Source organism: Mobula hypostoma, chromosome 7 (genome assembly GCF_963921235.1).
Source record: "Mobula hypostoma chromosome 7, sMobHyp1.1, whole genome shotgun sequence".
Classification (NCBI taxonomy): Eukaryota; Metazoa; Chordata; class Chondrichthyes; order Myliobatiformes; family Myliobatidae; genus Mobula; species Mobula hypostoma.
In genome coordinates this window covers 132,181,391-132,207,944 of record NC_086103.1, presented here as the reverse complement: position 1 = coordinate 132,207,944, position 26,554 = coordinate 132,181,391, and the positions used below count along the sequence as shown (strand labels likewise).

The window sequence follows — 26,554 nt, the reverse complement described above, 5'->3', positions numbered from 1 at the left end:
TCTAGACCTATTGATTTGAATGAATCAACATTCATTAAAAAGATCAATGAAGGTTTTTGATAACTTCATTATATTTAATATTAATATATTAAATTAACTTAAATCAGTTAAGCATAGTTAATATGCCGGCAAAAGTAGACACTGGGCCAAAGGAGGAAGTGCTAGAATGGGTAAAGTGGGCCTTAGTAGCGGAAAGAACATTGAAGAACAAGGGTTAGTGCCAAATAGGATTTCTATTCAGGTTGCACATTTCAAAAGCTTAGGTTGTCGCATGCCACCGTACAGCCAATAAAGTAATCACATGAATTCTGAAGTGTGGTCAGCATATGTTGTTTTCACTACAACGACTGTGTGGGAAATTAGTTGCGTAGTGTTACACACCATATCTATTTGATGCAGTCATTTGACTTGCTTAAAACTGCTTTGGCCCTGCCAATCTATAGGACATCCTACAGCTGTTTTCTCACTCAAGCCCACAGTTAAAGTCAATGGCTGAGTCCCAGTTACACCATTGGTACTTTTGAAAATAAGCATCTTCAAGCTTTGTTGGGTGTCCTTTCAAATGCTGACAGGAACAAGTCAAAATCATGGTATGAAGTTTTGTAACGTGACACCATGGAAGTGTCATATACTCTACAAAGCGACATAGTTGTCCCTTCCATTTCTGAAAGTTTATATGTTTTTAATGAACACTGCATAAACTAATTCTATCACACTGGGCTAGGGAGATCAACTGCTCCTTGCTTCAGTCTAAGATCCCCTCATGTTTTAAGAAGGCAACGATAATCCCGGTGCCGAAGAAGAGCAAGGTGGCATGCCTGAATGACTATCGACCTGTGGCTCTGACATCAATTGCTATGAAGTGCTTCAAGCCATTGGTTATGGCACACATCAACCACAGCCTACCGGTCAACCTTGACGCTTTGCAATTCACCTACCGGAGCAACAGGTCAATGGCAGATGCCATCTCTCTGGACCTACATTCCTCCTTAGAACACTTGGAGAATAAAAATGCATACGTAAGGCTCCTTTTCATTGACTACAGCTCTGCCTTTAATACCATCATGCCAAATAAACTGATTCCTAAGCTCCGGAACCTGGGCCTTGGCACTCAGATCTGCAGCTGGATCTTCAACTTCCTCACAGACAGGACCCAGGCTATAAAAATAGGGGACAAGCTCTCCTCTACAATCATTCTGAGCAGTGGTGCCCCACAAGGCTGTGTACTCAGCCCCCTGCTGTACTCACTGTACACCCACGATTGTGTAGCCAAGCTTCCATCAAACTCAATATGTTTGCTAATGGCACCACAATTGCAGGCCGTATCTCAGGTAATGATGAGTTTGAGTACAGAGTGGAAATTAAGAACCTGGTGGCATGGTGCAAAGACAATAACCTATCCCTCAATGTCAGCAAGACCAAGGAATTGGTTGTTGACTTCAGAAGGAGTAGCAGACCGCATGACCCAACTTACATCGGTGGTGCGCAAGTGGAACAGGTCAAAAGCTTTAAGTTCCTCGGGGTTAATATCACAAATCACCTTACTTGGACCAATTAAGCAGAGTCCACTGCCAAGGAGGCCCAGCAGTGCCTTTACTTCCTGAGAAAACTAAAGAAATTTGCCTGTCCCCTAAAACCCACACTAATTTTTATAGATGCACCGTAGAAAGCATTCTTCTCGGGTGCATCACAATCTGGTATGGAAATTGTCCTGTCCAAGACTGGAAGAAGCCTCAGAAGATCGTGAACATGGCGCAGCACATCACACAAACCAATCTTCCGTCCTTGGACTCACATTACACCGCACGCTGTCGGTGCAGTGCTGCCAGTATATTCAAGGACACGACCCACCCAGCCAACACACTTTTCGTCCTTCTTCCCTCTGGGAGAAGGCTCAGGAGCTTGAAGACTCGTATGGCCAGATTTGGGAACAGCTTCTTTCCAACTGTGATAAGACTGCTGAATGGATCCTGACCCGGATCTGGGCTGTAACCTCTAAATATCTGGATTTGCCTCTCGGTTTTTTTTGCACTACCTTACTTTCCATTTTGTATTTTCTATTTATGATTTATAATTTAAATTTTTAATATTTACTATTGATTTGTACTCCAGGTAGAGGGAAGCGCAGAATCAAATATCACTGTGATGATTGTACGTTCTAGTATCAATTGTTTGGCAACAATAAAGTATAAAGTATAAAGCATAAAGTTATCAAAAAACAATTAACTGATGTGTTCCAGAGTTCATCACTATTCCGTACCATTGAATGGAAGGCAGAAATGTATAGATAGAATCATCTTAGCTTATGATACTGTTAAGATTTAATGGTCTATTGGTACCTGACATGATAAAGGTTTTAAGGTTGATTATATCAGGAAATAACAGAGAGCTGTCAAAACATTTTGGAGACATTTATTAGTACAAATCTCTATTGAATTCTGAGGAAGATTAAGAAGGAAGAAGATCTAGTTTGGGATAGGTTTCCATGGTTCGGAATAATACTAACAACAAAAAATGCAACAGAAAGTCAGATTTCGTGGATATTATTGATATGCAATAAGAAACAAATCTGAGCTATCACACTAACTGCCAATACAGCAGTGACACTTGATCATTTTCTATGTTCTGTCTGAATTAATTTCAGTCAACAAACTTGCACAAGACCTTCATCAGTCAGGACATTGATTATAAAAGTTAGGAAGTGATATTATGTTTTTGATTATTATGTTCAATTTTGTTCACCTTGCTGCAGAATGGAGTTATTAAACTGGAAAGTGTGCAGCAAGATTTACAAGGATACTGCCAAGAATTAAGATATTTCTTGGAGCATTGAGACTGGGAGGTGATCTGAGAGAGGCATATATACTGATAGGCTGAATGCACTCAGTCTTTTCCCTGAGTTGGGGAATCAAGAACTCGAGGCATAGGTCTAAGATGAGAGGGGAAAGATTTAATAAGAACTTGAGTGGCAATAACTTTTTACACAAAAGGTGTTGTGTTTGTGAAATGAGCTGCCAAAGGAAGTGGTTGAGGCAAGTACAGTCGACCTTCACTAATCTGACTACCTGTACTTTCGAGAATACAGCACTGATTTCAAATTTTCTGGGCAACTGTAATTTCAGACTTCCTGGGCCACTGTACCAGCCTGCTGCGTATTGTTTTTGTTGCGCGAGATCTGCTCATGTGTTGGCGCGCTCTTGGAATCACGGACAGGCAATTCCTGCTTGTTTTCCTGCATTTATTAATATCATTGACTCTTTTTAAGCCCCAGTTATGGGCCCAATGAGTAAAGGAAATGCACCTCGTGCTGTGAAGTGAAAACACTGCACATTACCCATTAAAGACAAGGCTGAACACTTGAAAGAACTGAACTGTGGTGTATCAGTGAGAAGTTTGTGCAAGTGTTACAACATTGGCTCTTCTACAGTGTTTGATATAAAGAAACAGAAAGAAACAGGTTCAATGTTTGAGTCTGCATCTGGTGAAGACACTGGAAATGACTTTACAGCCTTTAGGGTTTCCAAGGAAAAACAGATAATATGTGAACTTCTTTCTTTTGCTCAAGAGCTAACTAATCCTGCTGCCAAGGATCTTGCAACAAGGTTCAATGATGAGAATGTTGAAGAATGGATGAATATAGATGAGGATGAGCCTACTATTCATCATTATACTGACTCGGAAATTGTGCAAATGGTTGTACATCCAGAGAAGGAAGATATTGGAAGAGAAAGCAGTGATAAAGATGGGGAAGTTGTAGCAGGGAGACTTTCTATTGATAGGCTAATTAAGTTGACAGGTGAACTGCTGAAAGGATTAGAGCAACGATGTTTTATAACTGAGCAAGAACTAATGAGTGTTTATCTGCTGCAGGATAAGCTAATAGGAGAGAGACCAAAATATATGAAACAGCTTACCTTGGAAGATATGTTCGAAAAAACTTGCTAGAAAAAGTGCAACAGGGGAGCAAACAATTCAAAATCCAGTGCCATCAACTTCTGCTCACCCAGGTGTGCTGCCACCAACATCAACAGTTTTGGAAGAAACTGTTGTGCCAGTTTCAGCACCAGCTCCTGATGCTTCACTCATTTTTCAAGATGAAGATGTTGATGATCCTGACAACCCCACACTTGCAGACATGTAACTTTGCCTGAAGGTATATTAAACGTCTTATTTTAGAGGCGGAAGTGCTCAACTTTTCTGTATGTTAATTCCTGTACATTTACCTGTACCTTTTATTTTATCTGTACAGTATATTATTTTATTAAAATCTCACTTGCTACTCATTTACTATTTATGTTTCATTATTATCTAACTTGTACTGATTTACATTATATTTTAAAGGTATGATGAAGCGGTTAGCTATTGCTTAAGTGATCCTTCTGTAATTTGGCATTTTCACTATTCCGGCACTCCTCAGGTCCCAATGGTGCCGGATTAGTGAAGGTCGACCTGTATAATAATAATTACTAAAAAACAGTTGAACAGGTACATGGATTGAAAAGGTTTGGAGAGTTAATTAGACTTGAGGCACAGCCAATTCTACAACACAGTATGAGCTAGTTGTTGTTGGAACATAATCACATTGCTGTCTCCAATGCATTCAATATTTTCAGGTTAATGTTGGAGCAAACCAATACTGTAGAGAAATATAAGGTGAATCTGAGAAGTGCAGGAAAAGATTAATCAGAATCACAAGATCCAACTAACCCACGTTGAAGGTAGACGCTTGACATTTTCCCCTGGCGGAGGAGCCCGAAACTAGAGAACATTGATTTAAGGTGTGAAGAAAAGATTCAGAAGGCACCTGAGGCATATTCCATATACCCACCACTCATATAGGGGGTAGGTATATGGAATAAGCTGCCTGAAAGCTATAGGCTCCTGGATAGAAAAGTTTTAGAGAGATATGCACCAAATGCAGGTAAACATGATTATCTCAGGTAGGTAGCCTGTTGTGTTAGACATATTATATGAAAGGTCTGTTTGTGTGCTCTATAACGTTGACTCAATGACACAAGCAAGAGGAAATCCACAGATGCTGAGAATCCAAAGCAACACACACAAAATGCTCGAGGAACTGTCTGGCCTGCTGAGTTCCTCCAGCATTTTGCGACTCAATGACATACCTGTCTAACATAGGAAGAGGCATGCATAATGTTCATCCCAACACTTTACCATGAACTCGGTGTCCAAACAATGCCAATAATTCTGTAACAGAAGTAGGTATTGGTCAGATCCTTATGGGCTCATCCATCACGCAGACGTAATGTCCAATGTCACAGGTGTCACTGACTGACTTTCTTTTGTGCCCAATACCTTAGACTGCATTGGAAGCTGTGACTTCCAATATCCAGACTACATAGTGGCATCATGGATTAAAATGCTCTGAGTGTGTTATACTCTCCAATAAATTGTCCTCTAGCAGATCACTAATTGCTTACAAGAGTGGTAATGGTTCGGTGGAGAGCACATCTTTTGTCCTCTCTTAAACCAGACAGATTCTGCAGATGCTGGAACACACGGAAAGTGGTGGAGGAACTCAACAATTCAGTCAGCATCTATAGAGGGGAGAAAAAACAGTCGACATTTCAGGTTGAGATCTATCAGGACTAGAAAGAAAGAGAGTAGAAGCCAGAATAAGAATGTTGGGGAAGGGAAATAGGATAAATTGACAGTTTAGACCAAGTGAGGAGATGAAGTAAGAAGCTGGGAGGTGTTAGGTGAAGGAAGGGCTGAAGAAGAAATCTAATGGAAGAGGTCAGTAAGTCATGAAAGTAGGGAAGGAGAAGGGGAACAAGAGGGAGGTGTAGAGAGTCTGGGTGAGCACATGGTCAAAGAGTCGGAGAGGGTCTCACTGAACGCCTGTTGTAGAGAAGATTTAAATTTCTTCAGGGTAGGGATACCCAAGAGACTTCACAATGGGGCAGCAAATCATAAATGTAAAAGATTCTGCAGACCCAGCTTCTTACTTCATCCCTCTCCCCAGCCCACTCCCCCGTTTCCTGATCTCAACTATCACCTGCCAGCTTGTTCTCCTCTCCTTCGCCCATTTTCCCTTATTCTGGCTTTTCTGCTTCTTTCGTTTCCAGTCTTGATGAAGTGTCTTAGTCCAAAACTTAACTGTTTACTCCTCACTCCAGATGTGGCCTGACTTTTGATTCCTCCAGCATTTTGTATGATTTATCCTTTCTGCCAGATTTGCTGCTGATTTCTACTTGTACTTTCATATAGTTTGTCTCTGATCTCTCCCCTTCTCACTCTCAACTTCTCTGTCCTTCTCAGAAGGGTAAGTTAGTGACCAATAACCCTCACAAGTGCACACATGTGCTGTTGGATTGGCTATACTGCCAATCGCTCCTCCCAAAAGGACCTCTAATACATGTTCCCAGTTTCTTTGCTTTTGTAGAATCTGTTCTAATGAGGATATGCTCATGAATTACACACCTTTTTCCAAAGTAACCTCTGGTCTGTAATGAATTGGGCATTTGAATTATTGCATTATGAATATTTTATGACTGGTGTTGAAATTTTAGCTGTTGAGCAAATATCCATTTTCCATTCTTGTAGACAAAGTGCACACTGATGGACTATTATTCCAATTTGTTCTGAAACATACCTGGTTCCAGGGAGAAGCCCTCAATGAAACCTGGGTGCAGTCCTTGATCTTTGGACTCTTTGGAATCAAGCAACCTGGAAAATCCCTCTCTGTGTCTGCTGCTATCTACACAACAGGACAGATGGATTTTGCTGTGAGTTCAGAACCTCCAATCTCTTGATTGAACTTGATTTGTTACCCAAATTTTGACCTGGAAAAAGTTACAGGCATTGCCTTGTGGAAGATAAATCTGATGTGATTACAATGAGTACTGGATTTCCATTAGCTTCTCCCAGTATTTACAATGAAATCCATGTAGAAAACTGGGCAATGAAGATGCATACATCAGGATGCTCTTCATTGACGACATCTCTGCATTCAACACTATCATACCCTCAAAACTAGTCAATAAGCTCCAAGACCTAGGTCTCAGCACTTCCTTGAGCAACTGGATCCTGGATTTGCGGAACAGTTCGGATTGGCAACAACATTACCCCCACAATCACGATAAACAAAGCTACACCACAAGGCTGCCTGCTCGGCCCCCTGCTCTATTCACTTTACACTTAAGAATGTGGGGCTAAGTACATTTCCAATGCCATATTTAAATTTGCTGATAACACCACTGTTGTTGGCGGAATTAAATGTGGTGAGAAATCAACATAAACGATGGAGATTAAAAATCTAGCTGAATGGTGCCACAACAACAACCTCTCACTCGGTGTCAGTAAAAAGAGAGCATTGATTATTGACTTCAGGAGGAGGAATGAGCTAGTAATCATTAGCACATCAGAGCTGGAGAGAATAAGCAACTTAAAATGCCGCAGCATTATCATTTCAGGGGATGTGTTGTGGGTGCAGGACTTAACTGCATTACAAAGACGACACGTCAGCACCTTTACTTTCTTAAAAGTTTGCAAAGATTTGGTACGTCATCTAAAATTTTGATAAAGCTCTGTAGATGTACAATGGAGAATATCCTGACTGGTTTCATCACAGCCTGGCATGGAAACAACAGTGCCCTTAAATGGAAAAGCTCAGTCCATCGTGGCTAAAGCCTTGTCCATCATTGAGCACATCTAAAAGGAGCACTGTCGAAGCAGAGCAGCATCCATCATCAGGATAGTATAGGGTGATATAGGGAGACATATACTGTATATACCTTGGTAATAAACTTACTTTGAACTTTGAAAACCTTTTGAATAAACCGGAGGAGTTTTTGACTTTCTTCCTCCTCATCTCCAACTCTTCTGTCCAAGGGTCCTCTCTTTTACCCTTTTACCCCCATTATATGAAAGGTAACGTACACCATTGAAGTCCCCATTTTCAATTAGAACTGTTGTTTCCTGAGGCAGGCTACATGATTGCATGTTTGCATTACCTCAGTGGCACTCAGGGATGAAACTGGAGCAAATATGAGCAACCACTCTCATCCCAATTAATGTAAAACTAAGCATTATGTCTTTGGCAATCTCATTAAATCACATACATTGAGGGAGTTTTTCTTGATTTTTAACTATTATTAAGTGGAACAAAGACCAGTTTAGGAGCATTGGCATCAAATCAGCATTGTGATGTTGCTGCAAGTAAGTTTTTCATTGCACTATGCATACGTGTACTTGTGCATAAGACAACTTGTCTCGACCATCACAAATTGTGCACTCAGCATGATTGGTGCTGACGAATTTACAAATGGTATGAGTTATTGTGCCCTCACAATTCACAAATAAAACTCCCAGAAAACTAACACTCATCCCAATAGTATGAGTGCTTTGTGCTCATGTAGCCTGCCTAAATAATGGGTTCTTTCATTTCTGACCATGTGGAGTTCAGGGATTCTCATACAGAGAGCTTTTATCAATTATCCACCACTTGATATAGCAAGGCTGTGAATGTTGCCTTCATCTGCTTGTTGTGATCTCACTCAGCTCTGTCCCTAGTGTGTTGCTTTTGCTTAGAATGCTTTCAATGCTGTGTTGTAAGTTGATCAGGTTGGTACCTCATTTTCAGCCATGCTTGGTTTAGTTGGCAGCACACTGTTTGTTGCTTAGCTGGAGCAGTACGCTAGCCATGACATGAGATGACTAGTTATGATATGATTCTGCTGCAAAGAATAGCTAGTTTTGAGCTACTATGCCTGTCCTTAATCATTCTCACAGCACAGGGCTCGTGGTTCAAAAAATGATGGAGGGATTTCTTCAAAGAATATTTTGCAGATATTGCTAACAATACTGTCATTGAGAGACCCATATGTGAAGGGAAGATTAGTGAGGGAAATGTCGAGTGGATGAGGTCATTAAATTGGTTCTATCATCACTTGTCAGCCCATCCCATCAGCCAGCTCGATCATATGCAATGGATGATTACTTCCCAGGAGAATTATTGAATCATTATTGAATCATTAGTAATAATACATGGGAAGTTCCATATTCCTACCTAACCCAAAGTTATAAGACTTAAGTAGATCTGGGATCACAGATTCTTGATACCACAGGCTTTTGTTTGCATTACACTGCACACACGCTACTGTCAGCATCGAAGAACGGTCATTGCACAAAAGGAAACCATCACTTTTGGCTCTGTGTGAAAGCAGTCCAGCTTGTTCCAGTCTCCCACTCTCATCACATATAACCAAACTTAGATCCCGTATGAATTCAAGATGGCACCAAGCTGTGATGGCCATTGGATATGTGGATCAGACCTAGCTTTTTAAGTTTGTAGGGATGGTTTCTGGGAACTGCGTGGGAAGTTAGGGGTCAATTTAAGCTTAGGGACAGGGATGAGGGGAGTGAGAAGTCAGGGCAGTAAAAGAAGCGGTAAGAGAAGGAGCCAGAGGTTGGAATTACGATTGGAATGATTTCAGGTCAGAGACCAGTCACCCTTGAGAATGGAGGTCCAAGGCATGAACCGTGATGTTTGTGGGACCCTGAGAACGAGGGCTGGTGATCCCTGAGCTCGACGAGTTCGGCATTTCCTGGGATTGGAGGCCAAAACTGGTTAGTCAGTCAATAGTTCTTAAGGTTTGAAGCCCATAATTGTCAAGTTCTGAGGTTGAAGCCCAAAGGTCAGCAAGTCCCAAGGGTGGTGGTCCAACGCCTGCAAGTCTGGAGCCAAGGTCTGGATGTCAGAGGCCCGGAGGCTACCTGTCCTAGAGTTGGAGACCTGTCTGTGCGTGTGGATGGTGAGATGTAAAAGGGGCTCATGTTGTTGTTGTTGTTTGTTGTAGTTTGCCCATGTCTTGTTCTGGTGAACATCGTAAGCATGATATGTTAGCATCAGAATATGTGGCCACCACCAGTACATCTCAGATTGCTAACACAAAAAACTCATTTCACTATATATTTCAACGTACATGTGATAAATCTAATCACATCTAAACAACATCCAACAGAGTGACCTTTGCAAAAGATCTGGAAAAAGTCAGGAAAAGCAAACTGTAAAAAATAACTTACCAGCTCTCGCTTGCAATCCCAGCCTTTAATCAGTGCTAGGAGAGAGTCTGGAATCCTTAGTTTCAATTGCTATCTCCTGGCCCTTCCGGATTCACCAAGTTATCGTTATAACACATAGGCTATTTATGCAAAGTAATCTAATTTGGCTGCTTCACATTATGTCATAAAAAATATAGCAGTAAGAATTGTCTAAACCTGTTGAACCTGTAAGTTTGGTTCTTTTTCTAACCCTTCCCTTAATAGTTTCAACGAAATAGCTTCAAGGTGTTTAAGTCTGAAACTAAATGAGTCTCAGTTTCCTGGAGTTTGCGAAAGCAAAGTAATATAATGATATTAACATGATTCAAAGATGCATAACCTAATATTCATATAACCAAGCACAAGCATGGACATCTAGGACTGTGACAGCAACTCTGTCACCTATATAGACGATGGTGCAGAGAAGTTGGTGAAGTTAAATCACACCCACTGACTTCGCATGTCCTGGCTCATACTTATGCTTCATGTGAAATTTACTGCAGGTAATTCAGTTAAGAGTTTAGCATGTCAGTGTAGAACTGATGTCATTTGTACAGTAGTATGTACGAAATATGAAAGTGATATTGTAAATGAGCTGAGCTTTACCACAATCTGACAGTCAAATGGACAATATTATTCATTTTTGTTTTATATATATATATAAATTTTCAAAACTTAATTTCCCAGTTTACTACAATGGAAGTTAACTTTATCTTCTCCAGATTGTTAGTACAACAACCTTGCTTATTAGTTCAATGGCATTCCCAACAGATCTGTATCATGTTTCTTGCTGGTGATTCAGAGTGTAAAATAAAGATAAGATAAAGCTGCAGACAAAGGAGCTGGAGGAACAGCCAGCATCTATGAAGGAAAATGGATAATCAATGTTTTGGGTTGAAACCCTTCATCAGAAAGAAAGAAGTGAGACAGCCTGCATAAAAGGTGGAGTGTGGGTTGTGGGGGGGAGTTGGTGGGAGGGGAGGGGAAGGAGGGGAAGTGTTTAGTAGAAATTAGAGAATTTGACGTTCACACTGCCTATTACTGTACTGTTCTTCTAGTCTGTGTTTACCTTGACTCAGCAGTGGAGGAGGCTGTGGACAGGCATATCAGTGTGAGAAGAGGAAATGATATTAAAGTAGATGGCCACTAGGAGATTCCACATGGCACAGCAGATGGAGTAAAGTCTGCCAATGGCCTCTACCACTGAGGCTCAATGCTGATTTGAGGAACAGTGCCTCATATTCCACCTACGTAATCTCTAACTTGACAGCATAAACATAGAATTCTCAAACTTCTACTAACCACTCCTCTGACCCTTCCCTGTTTTTGTCTTCCTCTCGATGCAACTGACCTCCATCACCTTCCATTCTTACATCACTTTCACTTTACCCTGCTGTTATCTGCCTGTCATTACCCTCACCTGGGTCCATTTACAATCCACCAGCTCTTGCTCCACCCCCCCCCCCCCCCCGCTTTCCCTCACCACATTGCACTAGCTATCTCCCTTCTTTCTTCTCAGTCTGGCTGTAGGGTCTTAACTTGAAACATCTGCCATCCATTTTCCTCCATAAATGGATCTTTCAAATTCCTCTAGATGCAGATTTCCAGCAGCTACAGTCTCTTGTGGCTCCAGAGATAAAGTACTGGTTATCACCAAAACAATTACAAATTACAAGATTTTTGCTTTAAACATGTAATTCAATGAAAATAAACCACAATCCCAGTGGCGCGTAGAAGTTTGGAAGTGCTTTCGACAGCTGGAGAGGGATATATCCTCTCACAGAATAGCTAATATCTAGTTTCAAGTTATCCTGAATAACTGGGAAGTTCAGATACTCATCGGATCTTTCACAGATGGTTCTGTTTCTTTGCAATTTTTTTGTTATTTGTTTCAAAACAATATTCTAGCATTCTAACAGAGTGACCTTTGCATAATATCTGGAATAGGATAAGAAAAGCAAATTGGATGAATAGCATACCAGTCGTTGCATGCAATCCCAGCCTTTAATCGCTGCTAGGAGAGAATACTGAACCCTTAGTTTCAATTGCTATCTCCAGGCCCTTCTGGATTCACCAAGCTATCATTATAACAAACAGGCTATTTATATGAATTAATTTAATTTGGCTGCTTCATGATACTTCATAAAATTTAGCAGTAAGAATTGTCTAAACCTGTTCAACCTGTTAAGTTTTTCTCCTAACCCTTCCCATAATAGTTTGAAAGAAACAGCTACACAGTGTTCAAATCCGAAACTAAATGAGTTACAATTTCCTGGAGTTTATGAAAGGAAAGTATTATAATTATATTAACATGATTAAAAATGCATAATACTTTTTAAATGCCTCTTTTTTTTTGAGTGTCCATGCAGTCTCCACCATCACAGATGAAAATAACAATCAAAAATTGTTAGGAGGACGGGAGGCATTACTAGTCAAGGAAAATATCACTGCAGTACTCTGTCAGGACAGTCTGGAGAATTCCTCTAGTGAGGTGTTATGGACGGAACTGAGTAATAAAAAGATATGAACACGTAAATGGTGCTATTTTATAGACCACCCAACAGTCTGTGTGATTTAGAGGAACAAACTTGTGGAGAGATTGCAGACTATTGCAAGAAACATAAGGATGTTATAGTAGGTGAGTTTACCTTTCCACACATCAACTGGAACTCCCATGCTGTAAGAGGACCAGATGGGATAGAGTATGTGAAATGTGTTCATGAAAGTTTTCTTAATCAGTGCATTGAAATCTCAAGGAGAGAATGTGTGATAGTTGACCTGTTATTAGGGAATGAAACAGGAGAGGTGACAGAAGTTTGTGCACGGGATCACTTTCCATTCAGTGATTCCAACGCATTAGTTTCATTGTAAGTATGCAACAAGTTAGGTCTGGACTGCAGGTTGGGATTCTAAATTAGATAAAAGCTCATTTTGATACTATCAGAAAGGATCTGACAAGTGTGGATTGGGACAGGTTGTTCTCTGACATAGGTGTACTTGGTAAGTGGGAGGATTTCAAAACTGTCATTTTAAGAGTACAAAACTTGTACGTGCTTGTCAGATTAAAAGGTAAAGATAACAAGTGTAGGGAACTTTGGTTTCCAAGAGATGTTGAGGCCCTGGTTAAGAAAGAAGAGGAGATTCATTGCAGATATAGGCAGCTAGGAACAAATGAGGTGCTTATGGAGTATAAGAAATATAACATAACACTTAAGAAAGAAATCAGAAGGGCTAGAAGAAGACATGAGGTTGCCTTAGCAGACAAGATGAAGGAGAATCCTAAGGGCTTCTACAGGTATGTTAAGAACAAAAGGATTGCAATGAACAAAATTCATCCTCTGGAAGATCAGAATGGTAATCCATGCAGGGCGCCAAAGAGACAGGGTAGATCTTAAATGCAATTTTTACATCTGTATTTACTCAGGAGACAAGCACAGAATCTATAGGTGAGGTGAAATGGCATTAATTTCATGGACTCTGTGCAGATTTTAGAAGAGGAGGTGTCTGCTGTCTTGAGGCAAATTAAGGTGGAGAAATCCCCAGGGCAAGACAAGGTGTTCCCTTGGACCCAATGGAAGGCAAATATTGCCAGAGGCCTTGCAGAAATATTTGAATCATCTTTATTGACAGGTATGGTTCCAGATGATTGGAGGATAGCCAATATTGTTCCACTGTTTAAGAGAAGCTCTAAAAGTAAAGCGGAAAATTATAGGCCAGTTAGCCTGATATCAGTAGTGGGAAAGTTATTCAAAGGTATTCAAAGGATATATGAGTATTTGGATAGACATGGACTGATTAAGGATAGAGAGCATGGCTTTGTGTGTGATAGGTTATATCTAACCAATATGACAGTGTCTCTTGAGGAAGTTGATGAAGGCAAGGCAGTGGATGTTGTCTACATGGACCATAGCAAGGCATTTGACAAGGTCCTGCATGGAAGGTTGCTCAAGAAGTTTCAGTCATTCAGCATTCAAGCCAACGTAGTAAATTGGATTAGACTTTGGCTTTGTGGGAAAATCCAGAGAGTGGTAGTAGATGGTTGCCTCCCTGACTGGAGGCCTGTGACTAGTGGTGTGCTGCAGAATGTAGTGCTGGGTCTGTTATTGTTTGTTATCTATATCAACGATCTGGATGATAATGTGGTTAAATAGATCAGCAAATTTGTGATGACATCAAGATCAGGAGTATAGTGGACAGCGAGAAAGACTTTCATGGCTTGTAGCCGCATCTCGGTCACCTGGAAAAATGGGCTAAAAAGTAGTAGCCAGAATTCAATGCAGACAAGTGCAAAGTGTTGCACGTTGGTAATACCAACCAGGGTAGGTTTCGAAAATTGAATGGTAGGGCACTGAGGAATGCAATGGAACAAGGTGACCTGGGAATACAGGTTCATAACTCATTGAAGTGGCATCACATGTGGTTAGGGTGGTAAAGAAAGCTTTTAGCACATTGGTCTTCATAAAAAAAATATTGAGTACAGGAGATGTGATGTTATTTTGAATTTGTATAAGACTCTGATGAGGCCTAATTTGGAGTATTGTGTGCAGTATTGGTCACTTACCTACAGCAGAAATGTAAGTAAGGTTAAAAAGTACAGAGAAGATTTACAAGGATGTTACAGGGATGATTTACAGGGAATTTACAAGGAAAACCCGAGTTATAAGAAAAGATTGCATAGGTTAGGACGTTATTCCTTGGATCTCAGAAGGTTGAGGAGGGATTTGATAGAGGCATTCGCAATTATGTGAGCTATACATAGGGTAAATGCAAACAGGTTTTTTCTACTGAGGTTGGGTGGGAAAAACGAGGGGTCTTGGGTTAATGGTGAAAGGTGAAAAGTTTAAGGGGAACATGAGGCAAAACTTCTTCACTCAGTCTCATGAGAGTGAGGAAAGAGCTGCCAGTGCAAGTGGAGCATGCAAGTTTAGTTAACATTTAAGAGAAGTTTGGATGGGTATATAGATAGTAGGAGTACGGAGGGCTAAGGTCCAGGTACAAGTTGATTGGAATAGGCAGTTCCAATAGTTCGGCATAGACTAGATGGACCAAACGGCTTGTTTCTGTGCTATATATTTCTATGACTCTATGACTCTAAAAATATTCCTTCAATGCAACACAAAATACTGCTGGTAATGGTAATTTGGAGGCATATACCAATTATTCTATTTCTTCCCTCTTCCACATAAGTTATGCAATAGGAATCTTCCAATTTTCCATCTCTCTTCTTGGAAAAAGAACATTGCAATTTATATTTCTTTGTAAAAGAAAGATCAATAGCTTGGTGCACGAAGGACCATATTTTATTCAGTTTCATTGGTGTCTGACATCATACTCTAACACTTGTTGAGCATTGTAACCACATTTTATTCCTGATAATTAGACATTGAAAGGTAATAAAATGCTTATACTACCATAAAACATAGAACGCTACCATGTAACCCTAAACACTGAAGAGTAGCTGTTAATTTATGTTATGATTAGTTATCACATATTTGATAATAACATACAACATTTAATAATCAGACCACAGAGCAAAGAGTAATTAGTCCCATGTAACCACTAACAGAAGCAGAAATTATGGAATTACAAATGATCCTTTAGCAGTCGTATACCAATCAGATTTAATATTTACTTCTACAAATCGCCTTTATAAAAAAGGTTTATCTTGTAATACACGTACTTGCACAAAGAGGTTAGGTATTTTTAAACGTTTTTTCTACCTTAATGAATGTCTCAAGAGTCCAGAATCAGAATTTTGATGAAGAAGATGTAAATGGTCTGAAAGTGATTTGAGTCACAGCTACGAAGGGAAGATCCTTATGGACTACTTTGCATAGATCACTTGTTTGCTCTCTTAAGGTAGTTCCCACCCACTTTTACCATGATCCATTCATAACCTGGACAGGTATAGGTTAAAAAGAAAACAAAAGGGTAATGTATATTAGTCTGTTAATAGGTGATGAATTCTGCAAATACCTGATGGAGCTTGTGAGTCAATTTTCTTGTATCTAGCAGATTAAGTTCTTACACACTTCGAGAGAAAAATAAATCTTTATTCATATGAAGGACTGCTTTAGTGAAATATTTTCTTAGAAAATATCAAAATTAAATGTACAAAACAATATATGCAATCATTGGCATGCACTTCCTCTTCAATATCATATTGCAAGTGATATTTTAAATCAACAGGTAACTACAAAGCCCACATTCACACCAGTTATGAAATGACTCACTCAGCTATTTCCCCTTATTATGCATCAGTTATTCAGGAAGTAAATATGTTATTGGCATTGTTGTTTTGGATGAATTAATTTTGCACTAAATTGCTGATTAAATAAACATTTATGACAGGTGTATATTTCTAAAGGTGTTTATTCTAATTTCCATTTTAAGGTTAAATTTAGCAGTCCCCTGGTAATATTGTTAGAATACTAAGTTAGCCAGAAGTATACTGAGCTGACTGCCAGCAATATACTGGGGGGTTGTTTCATTCGAAAAGAAAACATGGGTTTGCATTTGTTGACAGGAACAATGGGAAACACTACTGGCATTTACAGCAAGAAGTAAATCCTGTTAGTGTTTCGAAGAGTAAGAGGAGCAAAGCTGAAATACACAAAATCTTGAGATGTCTTGATGAGATGAATGTGCAGCTGCAGTTTTTACCTGCAACATCATTTTCAGGTAACCAAAATACATGTACTTCTACATTCCTCTGTTCTACAACACTCCCCTAGACCCTACATTGTGCAAGCCCTAATCTTACTTGTTTGCGTGAACAAAAACTCACCTCATTTCAGTTTTGCATGGTTTATTTTGAGACTGGGTACTGACAATCCAACAGCAGACACTTCATTCCTACTTCAATCTTGTCAAGAAAATCAGCTTGAATTTGTCTAAGCATGTACCATATCCTTATCTGCTGTATATTTCCAACAATTTCTAATTTGTTTTCACATTTCCACTCTGTGCAGTTTTTGCTCATGATTTTCCTTCAGTAGCACCTCGTCCATATTCATTTAGACCACAAGAACTGGGACAATTGGATCTTTTCTTTTCCACTGAAAATCTTTCTTGGACCCGGAGAAGATGCCTTAACCCTACATCAAATAACTAACCTAACTTTGAAGTTGATACTTGCAGTTCCAGAAATTAGTAACAGCCCTAACAAACATACTATTCCCTACTCCCACCAGATCCTATTCCCTCTCCTAAATTAAATCATCCAAAGCATCACAGGGCTGTGGTCAGTTTGCAATCTCTGTGCTCATCTCCACAAGTTACGGGAAGTGCAAACCTTGTTCTACTTTACTTTTGGATTCCAAGTCTTGCCTCACACATAGTCATAACTTCCTATTCTTTTTTGCCTGACTAATTCAGCAGTACTTAATCTAGGAGCAGTATCTGGCTTCTGAAACAAAGAGACTAGGTAACTTTCCTGCATTCTGATACTTCAGCATATTCAAACATAAGACTTCAATTGATAATCACTATAGATCCCAGTGCTTTCTGTTAACTCCCACATACTAGTGGCAACCTTAAACTATTTAACACATGCACATTAAATAGTCTTAAGAAGAGATTGGCTTTAAGATGGATTCAGAGATTTATATTCCCAAATAATAGCATGAATCATATGAAATCAATTAATTAATTCTAGCTCAGGCAAGTACCTCAGGTCAAGAAAGATGAGTTTGGAGAAGGGCATAAAGATACGGAAGGCGCTGGCGTGGAGGCTATGAACAACATGAAGGAAATCTGGAAGTCAAACCTGACAAGAGGGCTTAAAAAGAGGATTTTCATAGCAGTCATAGAGTCCATTCTCACATACGGGTGTGAGACGTGGACACTCACCAAGACGATGTGAAAGTGTCTAGATGGTTGCTATACATGAATGCTCTGGATGGCTCTTGATGTGAGTTGGCAACAGCACATGACGAACATTGAGCTCTATAACAACCTACCAATGCTCTCCACTAAAATTGAGGCAAGAAGACTGCAACTAGCGAGGCACTGTCTACGCCACCCCGAGCTACCCCCCAGCCTAGTCATCATATGGGAGCCTAAGCATGGGAGGATGAACCCTGGGCGCCCTCCCAAGACTATGGTCAACACGCTCCTAGAAGACAGCGACGCGGCTAATGCAGATGAACTGAACACACTGATGAGGGAGAGGGAGAAGTGGAGAGTCCGTCATCGTGCCCGACGCTGGCCCCCTAGGCCTGAGTCGACGTAGTAGTAGTCATAGTAGCAGGCAATTTCTTAGGGGATTAAATGCTACTTTGTATTACTGCTATTCACTACAAGATAACTGAGCTATAGGTGACTGAACAAACACATTTTAAGCTAACCTGAAATCACCACCTTATTCACAATTGTCTACAGTCCATAAGATGCTGTTCTAAAAAGACATTGGTTTCAGAACTGGACTTTACACTCCAACTGAGATCTAATTGCTAACATAGAAAGGATTAGCTGTTATTGGTTGTATTAAGGATTTCATGCATCTTATGATATCCAAAGACTTGTGACAGCAAAAATCCAGCAAGATCTATGGTTGGTTGTATCCTTTTATAAAAAGTCCTATCTCCAGCTTAAGTCATCTTTATTCTATCTCCAATGTTGTTATAACTAATGACCAAAAATATTGAAGGACAATAAAAATATACTAGTTACTGGCACAATACAATAGATTACTCTTTAATTTCTAGAGACTCCTGTGTGCTCACAAAAGGTTATGAAGCTGAACTCATTTGTCTCTCAGTTCCTGTATCAACTTAAAAATTATACCATTGTTTCTTGACAATCTATCTTCCAAAATACATGATTTAAAACCACTGAAATACAGAAGCAACTTAGCCAAGACAGTAAGAATGAAAAACGGCTCTTCCCGAGGGCTGTTGTGCAGCTGAATAATTCCACATCCCAGCTTGCCAATGGCCTTTGAATGTTATGGACTATCTAACTCACTTGTTGCATGTAAATATGGGATTTTTTAAAAAAGTTAACTCATACCTCATGCATTGTAAATATCTATTTTGCACAGACTGGAGTAGCACCACAATTGTGTTGTCTTGAGCAATGACAATAAAGTTCTATTCCATTCTAGGTATTCTGTTTTAAAGTTTTGAGCTAAATAATGTTGACCAAGTAATGCAATGATCATCATGGTAAAAGAAAATGATTCCAGGAATGAACGGCTTGTCATATGAAGAACATTTGATGGCTCTGGACCTGTATTCAGCAGAATTCAGAAGAGTGAGGGGCAGAGGATCTTATTGAAACCTATCGAATCGTGAAAGGCCTTGATAGAGTGAATGTGAAGAAAATGTTTCCTTTGGTGGGAGAGTCTAAGAACAGAGGACACAGAGGGGTGTCCTTTTAGAATGGGGATGAGGAGGAATTTCTTTAGCCAAAGGGTGGCGATGAATCTGTGGAATTCTTTGCTATGGGCAGCTGTGGAGGCCAAATCTTTATGTATATTTAAGGCAGAGGTTGATAGACTCTTGACTGGTAAGGGCAAGAGGGGATATAGGGAGAAGGCAAGAGATGGGGGCTGAGAGAAAAATTGGATCAGCTATGATGAAATGATGGAGCAGACTCGATAGGGCAAATAGCCTACTTCTGTTGCTATATCTTAAAGTCTTACGGTCTTATCATCAAATGCCTGTTATGCTGCTGGCGTATAGAGCAGAAAAATCCAGTGATGCATTGGAATGAAGTTAATGCAGACAGCCAGAGAGGAGAAGGCTTGTAAGATCAGTGTTCTCTCCAACAAGAAAGGGCACATTGTTTGATTTAGAGCTGGTAAATGAAGTGGAGTAATTACATGCTATGAAGTTAACTGAACTATGGGGAGAAAAGGGAATACGGCATAACTGCAGCAGACTAACTAAAAACAAAACATTAAAACTAAACATGCTTTGAAATAAATAGGACAAAATGCAAGGAAATAAGAAATAATTTTCAGATTATCTCAGTAGAAAATTGAGTAAAATTGAGTCAATGAGTATGTAGACTATGAGAAGCTAAGCATTCAATGTCAACATATCCTATAAGTGAAAAGGAAATTAATCAAAAACTAGAGTTCCATGCATTGTAAGATTGCAACGCATGATAACGTTAGATTTAATGCCGAAAGTAATCACTAGGAATGTAGCAAATTCAGTAGGGCAGTGAAAAGAGAAATTAAAATAGTTTTAAGGGAATCTGAATAAAAGCAAAAGAAATTAGTCAAATCTTCGTTGGGCAGTTGGGAAGTAAATAGAACAAAAAAAATATAACAGTCCATCATAGAATAAGCCCATCAGCCTGCAATGTTGTGCCAAATTTTAAACCTACTCCAAGGTCAATTGAACCATTCCCTTCCACGTAGTCCTCCATTTTCCCTTCATCCATGTAGCCATGATTAGAAAATGATAGGACAGAACTTCCTTGGGATGAAAGTGCTTGAAGGTGTGGACAAATATAAAATGATTTCCTTTCTTAGGCAAATGATTTTGGAAGTAGGTACTTAATTGTGACATGGAACAACTGTTATGATGTGGGAAATTAGATCTTAACACAAAGAAGAATTCTGGTTGGGTAAGGCACTTGGCTCAAAAACCTATGAGCATCTAAAGCTTTAGAAAGGTATTAGAGGCTAATTTCCCCCGGGATCAATAAAGTATGACTATGACTATGACTATGACTATGAGGCATACTGGCCAAAGGCTTTATCTGTAAATTTTATCAATGAAATGTCATTGCATTTTATATTACAAATTAGAATTGTTTGAAATGATTGCTTTCATATTTTTCTCGTCACTATTACTTAAATCACTTTACAAATCATAAGACTAAATTTAATTCCAATGATGTATACAAATGTGAGAATAAGTCATTTGTAACAGTACCATCCAAAACAAAAATAAAACCTTTTGAATGATCGATGAGGACTACTGGATTCACTAATCTAAATGAAATTTAATTTTGCAAGTAACTTCTGAATGAATACACCATGGTTGTCACAGACTTGATTAAAATAGTTGTAGACAAATGTGTCCCCACAAAATCATTCAGAGTCTTCCCAACCAGAAGCCCTGGATGAACCAGAAGATCTGCAATCTGCTGAGGGCCAGAGCAGAGCCATTCAAGTTTAGTGACCAATAAAGTTACAAGAGGTCCACGTGCGATCTCTGGAAAGCCATCTCATGGGTGAATTGACTATTCCAGACTAAACTTGAATCAACGAAGGTTGCTCGATAGTTGTGGCAGGGCTTAAATACCACCACCTTGTAAAAAGTTATAAAGTTAAATCAAGCAACATAGGTAACACCAGGGCTTCACTTCTAGATGAGATCAATGCCTTCTATGCTCGCTTTGAACATCAAACATGGAGAAACCGTCACAAACTCCCACAGCCCCCGATAATCCTGTGATTTCAGACTCTGACACCGATGTGTGGGCAGTGATTGGGAGGGAGAACCTATGAAAAGCATCCAAGCCTGATGGGGTACCTGGCCAAGTGCTGAGGACCTGTCCTGATCAACTGGCTGGGGTGTTCATTAATATTTTTAACCTCTCACTTTGGCAGTCTGAGGTTCCCACCTGCTTCAAGCAGGCTTCAATTATACCAGGGCCTCAATGAATTTCCCTCAATGACTATCATACAGTAGCACTTACATCCACATTAATGAAGGGTTTTCTGAAGTTTGTGATGAAACACGTTAACTCCAGCTTGAGAAGTGACTCAGTTCTTTTGCAATTTACCCACAACACATACAAGAGAAAATCTGCAGAAGTTGTTAAATCCAAACAGCATACACAAAAAGCTGGAGGAGCTCATCAGGACAGGCAACATCTATGGCAAAGAGTACAGTCAACGTTTTGGGCTGAGACTCTTCATCAGGGCCACAACACATGCCATCTCATTGGCTCTTCACACAACCCGGATACATCTGGAAAGCAAAGATGCATACATCAAGATGCTCTTTATTGACCTGGTATTCAATACCCTCATCCCCTCAAAACTAATCAATAAGTTTCAAGACCTTGGCCTCAATACCTCCTTGTGCAACTGGACTCTCGATATACTCATTTGCAGACTCCAGTCAGTTCATAGAACATAGAACATAGAACAGTACAACACAGTACAGGCCCTTCAGCCCACAATGTTGTGCCGACCCTCAATCCCTGCCTCCCATATAAGCCCCCAACTTAAATTCCTCCATATACCTGTCCAGTAGTCTCTTAAACTTCACTAGTGTATCTGCCTCCACCACTGACTCAGGCAGTGCATTCCACGCACCAACCACTCTCTGAGTAAAAAACCTTCCTCTAATATCCCCCTTGAACTTCCCATCCCTTACCTTAAAGCCATGTCCTCTTGTATTGAGCAGTGGTGCCCTGAGGAAGAGGCGCTGGCTACCACTCTACCTATTCCTCTTATTATCTTGTACACCTCTATCATGTCTCCTCTCATCCTCCTTCTCTCCATAGAGTAAAGTCCTAGCTTCCTTAATCTCTGATCATAATGCACACTCTCTAAACCAGGCAACATCCTGGTAAATCTCCTCTGTACTCTTTCCAATGCTTCCACATCCTTCCTATAGTGAAGCGACCAGAATTGGACACAGTACTCCAAGTGTGGCCTAACCAGAGTTTTATAGAGCTGCATCATTACATCGCGACTCTTAAACTCTATCACTCGACTTATGAAAGCTAACACCCCATAAGCTTTCTTAACTACCCTATCCAGCTGTGAGGCAACTTTCAGGGATCTGTGGACATGTACCCCCAGATCCCTCTGGGGGTTCAGATTGGTAACATCTCCTCCATGATGTTCATCAGCACCAGTGCACCACAAGGCTGTGTGCTTGGCCCTCTGCTCTACTCACTTTACACTTGTGACTGTGTGGCTAAGCACAGCTCCAATGCCATTTTCAAGTTTAATGATGACACCACTGTCACAGGCTGAATCAAAGGTGGTGACAAATCAACATATAATCAGAATCAGAATCAGAATCAGGTTTATTATCACCAGCATGTGAGGTGAAATTTGTTAACTTAGCAGCAGCAGTTCAATGCAATACATAATCTAGCAGAGAGAAAAAATAATAATAAATAACATTTTAAAAATAATAATAAATAAACAAGTAAATCAATTACATATAATGAATAGATAATTTTAAAATGTGCAAAGACAGAAATACTGTATATTGAAAAAAAGTGAGATCGTGTCCGGATTCAAAGGCCATTTAGGAATTGGATGGCAGAGGGGAAGAAGCTGTTCCTGAATCGCTGAGTGTGTGCCTTCAGGCTTCTGTACCTCCTACCTGATAGTAACAGTGAGAAAAGGGCATGCCCTGGGTGCTGGAGGTCCTTAGTAATGGACACTGCCTTTCTGAGACACTGTTCCCTGAAGATCTCCTGGGTACTTTGTAGGCTAGTACCCAAGATGGAGCTGACTAGATTTACAACCTTGTGCAGCTTCTTTCGGTCCTGTGCAGTAACCCCTCCATACCAGAGAGTGATGCAGCCTGTCAGACTGCTCTCCACGGTACAACTATAGAAGTTTTTGAGTGTATTTGTTGACATGCCAAACCTCTTCAAACTCCTAATAAAGATCAGCTGCTGTCTTGCCTTCTTTATAACTACATCGATATGTTGGGACCAGGTTAGATCCTCAGAGATCTTGACACCCAAGAACTTGAAAATGCTCACTCTCTCCACTTCTGATCCCTCTATGAGGATTGGTATGTGTTCCTTCGTCTTACCCTTCTTGAAGTCCACAATCAGCTCTTTCATCTTACTGACATTGAGTGCCAGGTTGTTGCTGTGGCACCATTCCACTAGTTGGCATATCTCACTCCTGTACACCCTCTGGTCACCACCTGAGATTCTACCAACAATGGTTGTATCGTCAGCAAATTTATAGATGGTATTTGGGATATGCCTAGCCACACAGTCATGTGTATATAGAGAGTAGAGCAGTGGGCTAAGCACCCACCCCTGAGGTGCGCCAGTGTTGATCATCAGCGAGAAGGATATATTATCAGCAATCAGCACAGATTGTGGTCTTCCAGTTAGGAAGTTGAGGATCCAATTGCAGAGGGAGGTTCAGAGCCCCAGGTTCTGTAACTTCTCAAACAGCATTGTGGGAACAATGGTATTAAATGCTGAGCTATAGTCGATGAACAGCATCCTGACTTAGGTGCTTGTGTTGTCTAGGTGGTCTAAAGCCGTGTGGAGAGCTATTGAGATTGTGTCTGCCGTTGACCTATTGTGGCAATCGTCAAATTGCAATGGGTCCAGGTCCTTGCTGAGGCAGGAGTTCAGTTTAGTCATGACCAACCTCTTAAAGCCTTTCATTATGTCGATGTGAGTGCTACCGGGCGATAGTCATTAAGGCAGCCACATTATTCTTCTTATGCACTGGTATAATAATTGTCTTTTTGAAGCAAGTGGGAACTTCTGCTCATAGCAGTGAGAGATTGAAAATACCCTTGAATAGTCCCGCTAGTTGGTTGGCACAGGTTTTCAGAGCCTTACCAGGTACTCCATCGGGACCTTTTGCCTTGTGAGGGTTCATTCTCTTTAAAGACAGCCTAACATCGGCCTCTGAGATGGAGGTCACAGGGTCATGAGGTGCAGCAGGGATCTTCACAGCTGTAATTGTGTTCTTCCTTTCAAAGCGTGCATAGAAGGCATTGAATTCATCTGGTATTGAAGCATCGCTGTCATTCATGCTATTGGGTTTTGCTTTGTAGGAAGTAATATCTTGCAGACCTTGCCAGAGTTGCCGTGTATCCAATGTTGCTTCCAACCTCGTTCGAAATTGTCTCTTCACCCTTGAAATAGCCCTCTACAAGTCATACCAGGCCTGGGTCACCAGATTGAATGCCACAGATCTAGCCTTCAGCTGACGACATACCTCCTGGTTCATCCATGGCTTTTGGTTTGGGAATGTACAGTAAGTTTTTGCAGGCACACACTCATCTACACAGGTTTTAATGAAGTCGGTAACAACTGCAGCATACTCATCCAGGTTCGAAGATGAATCCCTGAATACAGTCCACTGATTCAAAGCAGCCTGTAGGCGCTCCTGTGCTTCCTCTGACCATACCTTCTTGGTCTTCACTGCTGGTGCTGCAGTCTTCAGTCTCTGCCTACACTCAGAGAGTAGAAGTACAGCCAGGTGATCAGACTTCCCAAAGTGAGGGCATGGAACAGCATGGTAGGCATTCTTGATGGTGGTGTAACAATAGTCCAGAGTGTTGTTTCCTCTGGTATTGCAAGTGATCTGTTGATGGTAGTTGCTTCATGATTTTTTTCAGACTGGCCTGGTTAAAATCTCCCAAAACGTGGTGAAAGCATTAGAATGCACTGCTTCGTGGATGTTGATCCCATTGCTCAGTTCAGTTCAGTTTCAGTTTATTGTCATTTAGAAATGCACACATTAATAAATGAAACAAAGTTCCTCCAGAATGATGTCACAAGAAAACACAAGACAAACCAAGACTAAAACTGACAAAACCACATAATTATAACATATAGTTACAACAGTGCAAAGCAATACCATAATTTGATAAAGAGCAGACCATGGGCACGGTAAAAAAAAGTCTCAAAGTCCCGATAGATCGTCATCTCACGCAGTCGGCAGAATGGAGAAACTCTCCCTGCCATGAACCTCCAAGTGCTGCCAACTTGCCGATGCAGCACCATTGGAAGCACCCGACCGCAGCGGACTCTGAGTCCGTCCGAAACATCGATCCTCAGCCCAGCCCCTCCGACACAGCCTCTCTGAGCACCATCCTCTGCCGAGCGCTTCAACCCCGCCCCGGCTGCTGAGCAACAAGCAAAGCTGAGGACTCGGGGCCTTCTCCTCCAGAGATTATGGACCACACAGTAGCAGCAGCAGTGAAGCAGGCATTTCAGAACTTTCACCAGATGTTTCTCCGTGCTCTCACATCCGTCTCCATTAAATCAGGTTTGTGCACGACACCCTACTTGACAATTAACAGACATCACCACCAGAGTGGCCACTGCGAGCTGCGTCATGCCGCCATCTTCACCTTCGAAAAGGCAATCATCTATTCAGATCTACTCAGATGATCTAGTGCAATTTACCATATAAAATTGCATATAAAAGGGAGATTGAAAATCTGGCTGAGTGGTGCCATAACAACAACCTCTTACTCAGTGTCAGCAAGACCAAGGAGCTGATTATTGACTTCAGGGGGAGGAAACTACAAGTCCATGAGTCAGTCCTCACTGAAGGATCAGAGATGGAGAGAGACAGCAACTTTAAATTCCTCAGTGTTGTTATTTCAGAGGATCTGTCCTGGGCCCAACATGTAAGTGCAATTTCAAAGAAAACATGCAAGTACCTCTGCTTCCTTAGAAGATTATGAAGACTTGGAATGACATCTAAAACTTTGACAAACTTCTATAGATGTGTGGTGGAGAGTAATCTGACTGGCTGCATCACACCCTGGTATAGAAACACCAA

General features: G+C 40.6%; 1 protein-coding gene across 2 annotated transcripts in view; it reads right to left on the bottom strand.

Annotated features, from left to right (window-relative positions):
- LOC134349540 (PC3-like endoprotease variant B) overlaps positions 1–10,168 on the bottom strand; it is a 797,797-nt gene extending 787,629 nt beyond the window's left edge. For both annotated transcript variants that reach the window (XM_063054023.1, XM_063054024.1), the window contains exon 1: positions 10,048–10,168. The gene's annotated coding sequence lies outside the window, so the exon portion shown is untranslated. The remainder of the gene's footprint in view (positions 1–10,047) is intronic.
- Positions 10,169–26,554: the final 16,386 nt, after the last annotated feature.